This window comes from Rhopilema esculentum, chromosome 9, assembly GCF_057945365.1.
Source record: "Rhopilema esculentum isolate cy_ngs chromosome 9, ASM5794536v1, whole genome shotgun sequence".
In the NCBI taxonomy this organism is placed as follows: domain Eukaryota; kingdom Metazoa; phylum Cnidaria; class Scyphozoa; order Rhizostomeae; family Rhizostomatidae; genus Rhopilema; species Rhopilema esculentum.
In genome coordinates this window covers 3496194-3504514 of record NC_142823.1, presented here as the reverse complement: position 1 = coordinate 3504514, position 8321 = coordinate 3496194, and the positions used below count along the sequence as shown (strand labels likewise).

The 8321-nt window shown below is 37.0% G+C and overlaps 1 protein-coding gene across 1 annotated transcript in view; it reads right to left on the bottom strand.

Annotated features, from left to right (window-relative positions):
• LOC135689055 (uncharacterized) overlaps positions 1–8321 on the bottom strand; it is a 95650-nt gene that overhangs the window by 27307 nt on the left and 60022 nt on the right. The gene's annotated exons all lie outside the window — the stretch shown is intronic.

The window sequence follows — 8321 nt, the reverse complement described above, 5'->3', positions numbered from 1 at the left end:
CTCTTTTTTATCATCTTGTCTACTTGCTTATACTCAGCAGTCCTTTCTTTTCCCGTCTCTCCTTCATCATTTCTAGTATATCCTCAGTCATCCACATCATGTCTTTCTTTCTTTTCTTCATAGGGAGTACCTTATCTTGCGCTGCAATGATACTAACTTTGAAACTTTCCCATAGATCATTTATTCTATCTTCGTCTAATTTTTCGATCATCAAAGCATCAAATCTATTTCAAGCTTCAATTGCAAACTGCTCTCTATATTCATCTTGTTTTAATAAATTAGCTTCGTAGCTATACTGATGCTGGGACTTCTCTGGTATTTTCAGTTTGAGTGTTAGCTTTATGACAAGAAGATTATAGTCAGACATTACATCTGCTCCTGGATATGTATGAACATCGTTGACGTGATTTTTGAAACGATTTTTTACTAAAATCTGATTACGATGTTGATCACCAGGGCTTATCCATGTGTACAGCCTACGTTTGTGGTGCTGGTTCTCTTCTTGTTTGTGGTGCTGGTTCTCAACTAAGTTCTCTTCTTGACAGAACTGTATTGATCTCTCCCCTGTATTAATCTGTATTAATCTGTATTGAACTGTTTGAAAATTGAAACGAGGAAAGTAGTCATGTTATTTGTCGCTCCATAATGTTACTGTGCTTGTTACGGGCTATGATATAAATAAAGCTTAAAAAAAGTTATGAATTATTATATGGAGCATTGTTAGCACGTTTAGCAAGTTCTTTTATTTGTTACTCGCGATAAGCCTTCAAATCAATCCAGAGAGCGGAAAGCTAGGCCCACAGTGTGACCATTTTAAATCCCGATGCCTCCGAAACGCGCCATCTAAACTTCAAGCATGGACGGAGAAACCATCAAAAAAATAATTAACGACGCTGTTTCGAGCCTTGTTAGCAAAGATCGCATGGACGCCCTCATGGAGAAATTGGAAAGCAATATAGAAGCAATGATAGACAAGAAAATTGCTCAAGCAACGGAGCCCTTGAGAAGGGAAATTTCGATCCTTGAGGGGAAAATTGAGGTTTTCCTGACAAAGCTATCGGAGTTGGAAGTAAGGCTTGATGACGCAGATCGATACAGCCGAAGGTCATGCCTACGTGTCTTTGGGGTTCCCTTACCTGCCAATGGCAAGGAATCCAACAACGACTGCGTGGATCTAGCGAAAAGGATCTTTTCGGAAATGGAGGTCACCGTACCTGTCGATGGAATTGACAGAGTTCTTGCAGAAAGTGAGTCAATCAAAATTGGACTTGGTTTTTTTCAAGGTCTCTACAATTTCATTGAGGCCAACGCCAAAAAGCATGAAATTTCAAGAGAAAAGTTGAACATGAACTGTCATATAGTTAACAAGGACAAAGCGCAACGCACTGAGCTTGCCAGTGAGGGTCAGTTAAGGCAGTGGACAGGACACGTATTTTCTTTGCAAGGATAAAGACACCAAAACCCATCTAGAAAGCAAAAACCTGCTCAATTGATTCTAATGGATAAAGCTTTGGAAGAAATCTATGCTCGATTTAGTGATCGAGACTCAACAAATTTTATGTCCTTTGGCGTAACAGAGGCATCTAATGCCCTAAGCAAAAAACTGCTACGGGACATCTATTCACAGACAGCAAGAAGATCACATTCAATGGTGTGAGCATGTCAAACACAATAGAAAAGGATAAAAATGAGAATTATTTTCTCGTTAGCTAGGTGGAACTGAGTTTTAGAGACTTTTAAAAGTTGAAGAACTTTCAAAGCTTTAAAGATATGGATGTAAAAGCACCTTGGGCCCCCTTCTGCTGGAGGCCCTTGGTTATCAAACTAAGGCAATGTTTTCAACCACTGTGTTACCACGCACTAGCATGCCTTGAGGTATTGCCTAGTGTGCCGTGGAAAATTCTCCAAATTGTCTAAATTGGTCTAAAAAAATTGAAAAATATTTATCCGCAAATAATGCCTGTAGAAAAAAAGGCTGAAAAACGCTAAATCAATGCGTCCTAAACTGTGTTACGCTATTGGCCGTGATATGGAAATGCAAGCGTGAATGCTAAGAATTCGACAGAAATCGTCATAAAGCTTCTTCTATCAAATAGATGATCAGTTTCTGACCTCCAAGAAATGGAATACAAACTGTTCAATAATAGGCAGGCAGGTAAGCAAAAAAGTGTGTGAATTACTGAAAATGATGCAAATATTGTTCACAAAAAGATATCGATAAAATAGTAGATATGCTTGTTTGATGTCGTGGAAGAGATTCGCTTTTATTAATGAAAATTTGTGAAATGCTTAAATGCTTATTCTGAAAATACTTATTATTTGACATTATTTTAATGACGTTACATTTTAATCATTTTTTGACTGATATTAGAGGCTCACGCGTGTTAGAGTATACTCCGTATTTGGGCGTTATTATTTTTCGGGCAAAAAATTTCAGCGCCCCCCCCCCCTACCTTTACACACCCTGTACGCCTATGGTTATGTACTTGCATTTGTGTTTCTCTGTTATGTATAAGAAACCATTCAAACTTTTTACCGATTCTAAAAGGCTGATATAGATGCTCATTCACGAAAAAATCATACTATTAGAGTACCGAAGTGTGATGGGGGATCACCCCCTGTCTGTCGAATTCCACACTTGATGATGTGAAATAGCCTTTTATAGAATACCGAAGTGATGACATCACAAAAATATATTTTTAGAATGTCATTATTTTGATCACATAATCTGAAAGAACGGCATAAAATCCCCTCTCAATATGCAAAATCGGGTAGATATGTTGCAAATTGGGCGAGATATGGCCAATGAAAGGTTTCAAGTTTGCTAACGGATTACTGTTATTCCGGCCTGGTTCATAAAGTTATGAACCAAGACGAAATTACAGAGGTTTGTTAGGGCAAGAGCCTGTGCTCATGTGGCCATTTCTTCTCCAGTTTGTAACCCATTCTACTGATGATGCATATTTGGAGGTATTTCATGATGCTCTTTCAGGTTATGGGATCAAAGGTGAAAGATTCTAAAAATATATTTTTGTGACGTCATTACTTCGGTACTCTATAAAGGGCTAGTTAACATTATCAAATGTGGAATTCGACAGACAGGGGCTGATCCCCAAGAGTCTCGTTGAATATAAATAAGGGGGCTTCTTCCTGAGCTCAATGTTAGGGCACCCCTATTTAGTTCCTGGGTTTCACGAAACCCGATGCTTGTCACATATGATTTCCTAGCAAAGTTTAATAAGATTTCCACAAATCATGGTGTCCAAATTAATCCTATAATATTACTTAAACAATAAAAAATGAAATACAATAATTCCTTGTTTCATTCAATCTTTTGGCTTATCAGTTTATTGTAAACTTACATCAAGTATCGTTTTATTACTGTTGCTTTATTTACAAACAACGTGATGAATAAAACAGCTGAAAATTCAAACCAGAAATGTTTACAATAAACTTTATAGAATCCAACGGTACCTAAAGTAAAAATAACAGTTTGGACAGAAAAGTAAGAGCCTCTTTATTTTAGATTAAGAAAAGTTTTGTTTTTAAAATCTGAATTCCATGTAAACCACTAAAAACAAATTGCATGGAAATTATAAAGCTGACAAAATATGGCCACCATAGAATGGAAACAAACATTTGTCTGCAAAGGAATATGCCGTGACAGAACTCTCGCAAGTTTTCTCTCAGCACTGGCCGCTAGAATAACAACTAACTTAAAAGGAGCCTTGGCATTTATTAAACAGAGTATAACATATATGGAAGCAAACAAAAATGTAATTGTGACAACATTGTGGTGAGATGGAAAATTTGTGACTTTTTGGTGACCCTTTTTGGATATATTGTATGGAAATCTAAGAAAACTAGAAAGCAAAATCACTAGCGATTAAATGACTTTGAGCACTGAAAACAGTATAAATACATGTTCTTTTTAAATATCTAAGCTTTTTACTTTTGCGTAACTTTACTCATCCTTTGAGACAACCAGATAAATTCGAAAAGTATTTTTGCTAAAACTAGTAGGACAGCTTTTTGTGTAAAATATTTTATGAATGGAAATTTTCCAAAAAGAGAATTGCAAGTACCTTTTCTAGTGTATAAGCAAACCAAAATGTGGTGAACACAATTTCAAAGTTGCACAGTTCAAGAAGGTTGATGGAGAGCATGGATAGTTTGAATCTTCAGGACTCTTTTTTTGGCCCTGCTTGCCTCATAAAGGTTATTTGACCAGGCAGTTTGGTTGATCAATAATTTTCCCTACATGGTTCTACTGTAATCTAAAGTTTAATTTCCATGATAGTGGTGATGTCCTGTCGAGCTAATTGGTCATAGCCAAAAGCATTATCAAAAGGTCTATTGTTTGAAAAGCCAGTCATTTTAGCTTAACTTCTTTCTTAATACTAGCTACATAGTGCAAAATATATCACTTTCTCTTTCTAACTTTGTGTGTGTTCTATTTTTTCAACAATAAGTCCCCAGATCCCACTGGTTCTGCACCTACATAGGACTCAGTCAGAAAACCCACACTACGACACTGCTTCAAAGGAATCCGGTTCCAGGCACCGCGGAGCATTGAGAAAAGTGGGGGGTCTAAAAAGTGGGGGGGGGCTAGAACCGTATAAAAAGAGGCTTTTCTGGTAGTTTGATACTTAATATTTGGCATTTTTTGCAAAAAGTGGTGGGGGGGCTAAAGCCCTCCCAGCCCCCCTCCCCCGGCTCCGCGGTGCCTGGGTTCTCCATTGCAATTCATCTTCCTTCGTTCTTACTTTCTGGAACCTTGGGTAGAGGAGTACAGCCTTGGCTGCATCATTAATGCATTAAATACCAAGAAGACAAAACTGAATAATACAGTCTGAAAGGATGTTCTTCAGTAAGGACACTTCAGGTCGAAGTCGGTGGATATTTATTGATATTTATTTATTGTGAATATTTATTGAATGTTCGTGAAGTTTTCAGGTTTCTAACTGAAGCGGCATGCTTCGAATTGGCAGAAAAGTGGGGTGGGGGGTTGGTCCTATAACTCTACGGTCCTATAACAAATTTTCATTTAATTTGTATCAAATAATCAATTTATTTGATCATTTCCAGGACCGTTTATTCGCGGCTTACTGCAGTCAGAGATTGGTCAAAAATAACATTTGCTGGCCTTTTGAGAGGTTTTTTACTTGCTTTGCTTCTTTCGAGTGAAATGACACCGGCGCATATAAATTCCAGATTATTAATATAAATTTGTCTAAGTAATAAATAACTTCGCGCGAAGTCATTCGGTACCATATCTCTAGGTTTAGCACTGTTTTACAGGGAAGCTCCACATATTGGTAACACTGACTCTTCAATTTTTTGTCCTGCTACCTCTTTCGTAGCATTTTTCGTGCTATCATCCATGGACTGACATTCTTTCTTGCCCATAATGTTCTCACCCAGTAAAAAGGACCATTAGTGCGAGGGTGGCTCAGTTGTTAAAGGCGCTGATCAGAACCAAGGGTTTGTGGTTCGACTCCCTGGCATGACCAAACTTACAAACCAGGCAAAGAGTCGCCAGCTCTCTGTAAATCCAGGCACAGGAATCACGAGGTGTGGTCACATCGAGAGATAGGACCAGGGCACTGCTCGATAAGCATAGTTTCTCAGTGTTCTAGAAACTACCTTCGGATGCTAGATAGAAACAAATACAAAAAAGGATCAATTTCACGATCAAAGTTATGAATTGCTTGGACTGGCTAGTATTATTCAGGCTGTGACACTCCCCATGCAACCCCCATGTTTTCTTCTGATTTACTCCAAGCTGCAACTTTGTGTAAAAGCCAAAGGGGAGAAACTCTGATCAATGAAAGAAATGAAGAACAACTTTATCACACCAAACGTACGTCATGAAAACACTAAATACAATTCCAATAGACACTTTATCAGCTTAAGGTCGATGCTAAAGGGATTAAGCCAAATTCTTGATATCAAAAAATCATTTCTAAATTTGTTTAATCTATAGTCCTATACTGATTTCAATAAACGTAATCAAACGATGAAGATTTAGATCGACAATGAATAATATCTTATTCATTACATTCTTTTCGTTTTATAAGAAACCGTCTACAAGAAACTGAGCCTAAAGGTAACTAAAAAAGTTACGAAACTATTGTACCCTCATCCTTAAGAAACTGCTCAAAAATCCTTAGACCCCAGCCAAAATAACTCTCTATTCATAGGTGTAAGAGACATAGGGGCTAAAAGGGCTGCACCCCCTCATCTAGGCAACATTTTCAATACGTTTTTTGCTCAGACATGAGATTAAAATTAGAAAAGGGGGTGCACTCTCCTCGATTAGTTTAACTATTTAGAAAGCCCTTCTTTAGAAAATACCCCTCCATAAAATTTTCTGTATTTATTCATAGTAATTTTCTGTTTTTCATCCTTTGCAATCTTGTTTTAACAATCTTTGTTAATTGTTGAATGTTGAATGATTTTTACAAATTGTAGTCAAATTGTAAAATTTAATGAATTAAAATGAAAAATAAAAAAAAATAATATCGTATTTTAGACTCCATTCGGTCAGCTCAATATCATTGAAGCAAAAACATTCCGACAAGATCCATAATAATCCCTCCCCCCCCCTCCCCTCCCTCAAAAGCCGCTTTCCGTCTGCTACGTCCATATATTCAGCCCAGGCTACTGTTGCCCGAAGAACATAATAAAATTATGAAAGTGACTTGAAACTCATTTCACATCTTCTGGTTCGTTCGCAAACTATTATTGAAATACAGTTTACAAATTGCAGTAATGGACTCTCCAGAAACAAATTTATAAAAAATTACTGAGAGGAAATAAAATGTAGAAAACTAATCATATGTTTAAAACAATTATTGAACATACTGGGAAGGTTATAAACAGATTTCACAAAAATAAAGCAACTATAAGAAAATGACGTCATTATGAAAAGAGTCTTCAAAATAAATTTACCAATGAATTTGATTTACGAAGAAAGAGTTTTAAAGAGCATGTGTCGTGAATCTGATTGGCTAATGCAAAAACAATTATCTTGTTGGTTTAGCATAAAGCACGGGAACGAGGTTGAATTTTTACTACCGTAAAAATTCATGAAGCAGAGATTAGAAGTCAAAAATCAATGGAATTCCACTCTAAACGTTTTTGGCGCAATAGCTAATTACTAATGCGAAATATGCATTCAAGGGGAAAATTGCCTGACATCTGCTTCTAAAAAAACGCTCAGTAACATTCGTACAAAACATTGTGAAATCTTAGGAATGAGCATAATTATCATGATAAATGTTGTTTCTTATCAAATATTGTTTCTTATCGCGATAAATGTTGTTTCTTATCAGTGTCAGTTATCTTATCAAAGTATGGATTTCTTTCCTTTTCTGAAAAAATTCTGATAGCCAAATGTTTTTGCTTGATAGTATAGAAAAGCCACGAAATAAATGGAACATCAAGATGCTTCAGTCATCCTTCTCTCTTTGTGAGTATCAAAACAGAAAATAAGCAGTGGCAAAGCTTGCCAAAGGTAGTTGGTCCTGCTATATGGGTAATACCACACCACAGTTTCCAATTAAAGAAATTTCTAATCCAAAAAGCAAGAGAAAGAAAGAATAAATTATCTTTGTCGCAACAAACAACTAAATTTCGCGGCTCGGCGTTTCTGCCTTCAGATGCTGTAGGTGAAAGGTTCCAAGATTATCGCATCAGTTGATATTGAAAACTTTACAACGGTTTTCATTCCAAAAAGCAACTCAAGTTTATGAAGTAGAACTACCCATGGGCGTAGCGAATGCTATGAAACTACCTAGAAAGCATCAAAAGAGAACCGGCATTCTTCGTACACAGCGACAGGATATCTATGTTTATTTCTAGCAGGTAAAGTAGTCGATCATTAGTCATTTCCATACTCTGAAATTTTAAAATTATGTGAAAACAGGTTGAGATTGTATTACAAAAGGCCTTTGAGACATCTCACGTAGCGTCGAAATATTGGGGAAGAAATTTGAATCTGGGATCTAAATCTGGGAGGAAACCCTAGTCGACATATCCAAACTATAGAAGCCGCAGACGGAGGAGCAGTACTCAAACTATTTTCATTGCGACTCTGCTGCTCAGCCATGATAATAGCATTGGAAAAGTCCACCAGCAACAACGAAAAGCCCCACCTAAACGCTTAAATACCCTCACCAGAGCCAAGGGACCAACAACTCCATGAAGAAACCCAAAATACAGAACTCCTACTGCCCTATTCTCAAATGCATCGAAAAGGGCACGAAAGGACCTACTACCAGAATGAAAGCATGATAATTGAAACCCAAAGAGGAAAA